This window comes from Osmerus eperlanus, chromosome 5, assembly GCF_963692335.1.
Source record: "Osmerus eperlanus chromosome 5, fOsmEpe2.1, whole genome shotgun sequence".
In the NCBI taxonomy this organism is placed as follows: domain Eukaryota; kingdom Metazoa; phylum Chordata; class Actinopteri; order Osmeriformes; family Osmeridae; genus Osmerus; species Osmerus eperlanus.
Window position 1 is genome coordinate 13,311,776 of NC_085022.1, and position 3,368 is coordinate 13,315,143.

Sequence of the window (3,368 nt, forward strand, 5' to 3'; positions counted from 1 at the left end):
TGGGCTCAAGTCTGTTGCAGTTCTTTTCCTGTTTTCCTGCAATCGAAAGTTGGATTTGACTGTTCCTTTAAAGGTGTTTTATGTAATAATATACTGACAAACAGGAGAAAACATACATAACATGATTTCCCTCTCTGGATTGCACCATGGAGATCTTAGGGTCAAAGAGAATATCGTATATATTGTTTTAAACAGCCCAAAAAAACATCATTATGATCTAGGGAAAAATCACAGTAAATCGAATGGTCATACAACGTTGAGAAAGGATGTCTTTGTGACGCTTTTCAACTGACTCGCACCCAGGATTTAGAGTTATCTTTAGTGTAAACAGACCAGATCAGAATGGTGCACTACTGCTCTCTGGTGGTGGGTGTGATACGGCATGACAATTTTACATCTGGGTGGAAAAGAAGGCAAAAGTCACATGATCCACGCATTAAACATACAGTACTAGAGAAATTATATGGATGCTATCAGCATTTGTCCATGGTTTTGCATTGAAGCCCTCTGTTGTGGTTTTTGCAATGAAGCCCTGTGTTGCAGCAATGCAGCCTTCCACGACAGTACATGGTTGCAACAGATTGCTTTGTCGGACCAGAGGAGCTGGAGCAGAGGTCAGGGGTCAGTGGATGAGTCAGTTGGGCATTCACCCTGACCTGTAGAGTTGACTCTGTCACACCTGGGAACGCCTGTGAGCTTTACTCTCTACTACCTCACACGCTTCAGACGACTCTTAATGGGTGAATTTTCACTGAACGTTTTCCTCGGGGAAGGGAAAACACACACATATACACCCATACACATGTGGAGAGGGAGAGGGGAAGCAGGCCTCCGAGAATGTGTGTCAATAGAGATGTGATAGATATATGACGGTGAATACGCGAAGCTGCGTGCGTGTGTGTGTTTTTAGGTGCTCTCCTGACAACACTTGAACTGAGCCCATGTTGCCACGGGAAATGTCTCTGTGTGCATGCGTGTGTGTGTTTGTGTGTGTGTGTGTGTTTGTGTGTAGGCGCAGCCCTCCCTCCCCAGTACATCATTCACACTTTCAAAACAATACGTGTAAGACAACTTACATTTCGTTCCTGTGTCTATGTAGACATGTTGATACAGTAGTCTGCCTTCGGTGAAGTGCAGGTTGATACGGTGTTGTTCCTTGACATAACTGGCATGCCTTTACCCAGAGAGCATGACTGCCCCCCGGTGGCTGAGAAGACCTCTGTCACCATGGTTCAGTTGACGCAACACAGTCTGGTGGAAAATCAGAATGGGAGTTTTCCCATTCCGCTGCGCCAAAGTCATGGATGAGGGAGCAGGACCGCCCTGACACTCACACAAAGGACCGATACAGTCAATGGAAAACCCGACACATGGAGGACAGGGGTTGATAAATGCTCGCGTTAAAGTCGCAATCTCTTTGAAACGGTTCCACTGCGATGACGAGGGAACGCGCTCAGAACAAACACATACACAGCCAATCAGAATTCATCGTGATCGAAAAATCACACAAGCTGAAGAAGGGTAACAGTGTCCGGCCTCTACTTTCTCTGCTCAGCATGATTTATTGTGGCGTAACCGTTGACTGCTTCACCGTGATCAGGAGGAGAGGCCCGAGGCTTGAGTCATCTGGAAAGCAGCTGAGCGAAGAGCACGTTAACACAGGACACACACGTACACACGTACACACGCGCTGCTTTCGAAACCTTGTGATGCGTTCTTCTTCTCCTCTGCTACACAGCCGCTGAGGGACCTGGTGATCAGGGTTGTCCCTCTCATTGGAAGGTTTAGGCAAGGTGAAATGGAGCAGGGATACCGTCGTTTATCACAGGCAGTCCTGAGGATACCTGGGTCTACTCGACCATGGGGGACTACTGAGGTCCTCATCAAAATTCCCACAGCTTTGGTGGGTCACACCATGAACATGGCAACCCCTGGCTTGGCTCATGTATTTCACACATAACAGTCCTCTTGCGTGACCCCGGAGGAGTGAAGAAGTGTTCCAGGGATGGGGAGAGGTCTTTGGGCCTCCACAGCTACACCCTCTGGACCGCTGCAAGTCAGACATCCACCCAACTGGAGGGTGACGCTTACTCAACTGGAGAATGACCTCTGACCCCATTTATCACATCAGCAAGGTGATAAAATACATTCTGTCGTTTAACCACAAACCTGCACTCTCCAGCCTACGGTGGATGTTCCAGAATACATATTGCATACTGAGGTAATGATCCTCTCAGCTCCACACTGAAGACACATCAAAGACCTGAGTAGGGCTCTGGCGGTGGCCTCTATATCATCACTGAGTCAATACTGAGGGGGTTGAAGTGATTTTCTGGCAAATCTAGTTGTGCAAGCCGGGGATATTGTTGATCCTGGTTTGAGTAATGCCTTGCAGTCTGGTCAGGTTCGTTCGGAGGGACTGCTCCTCCTTTGAGCCGGCTGTGAGTTAGCATGCACAGGCACATCCCCAGCCTGGGGTGGGAGAAAGGACAGAGGTTCGGAGAGTTGGCTGTGACACTGCGGCCTGGTGTTTTTGAGTGTTGAAGGGTTGGCAGTAAATATCAATACCCTGCTCTGTGAGTTACCTTATCTCTCGTGCTCAAATGCTCTGCTTTCCGTCAACGTCGTCTCCCTGACCTTGCATAGCCTCTCTCTCTCTCCTTCCCCGTCCCCCACTCTCTCTCTCTCTCTCTCTCTCTCTCTCTCTCTCTCTCTCTCTCTCTCTCTCTCTCTCTCTCTCTCTCTCTCTCTCTCTCTCTCTCTCTCTCTCTCTCTCTCTCTCTCTCTCTCTCTCTCTCTCTCTCTCGTCCCTATCTTCTCTGTCTGTTTTCTTTCTGTTTCTTTTTGTTATTTATAGCTCACAAGCCAGTCCAATTAGTAATCGCTCAATGACTGAGATCAACTTCTTTCAAGTAAATGAAATAAGGGAAGATGTCAAAACCGTGTTACCTATCATTAAGTCCACACTCCATAGCGTGTGTAGGGTTGTATAGGGTGGTCCAACCCTACTGCTAACATGTCTGACTGACTGGAGGAAATGATACAGTTTTGACACATTAGTCTTATCACCCACTCCTGACCCATCTCCCATACATAGCCGTCCACATCCATAAATACACTCCACTAGGAAGGAAACAGCACTAGGAATGGTTACAGCCTGCTCTGGCTTCTTCCCACTCTGCTTTTATGGTTCTCTGAAATCCTGTGAGGTGGACATATAAACAGACGGGGTGCTGTGTAATGTCAGGATCTTGGCAGTCCACAATTGGTTTTGGCCACTAGCTGTGAAGTATTTATCTACCAGAGAGTGACTTGTGCGTTCTGATTGGCAGGGGGCAGCGTGGGGGCGCGGTGCTAGTTGAAAGCGT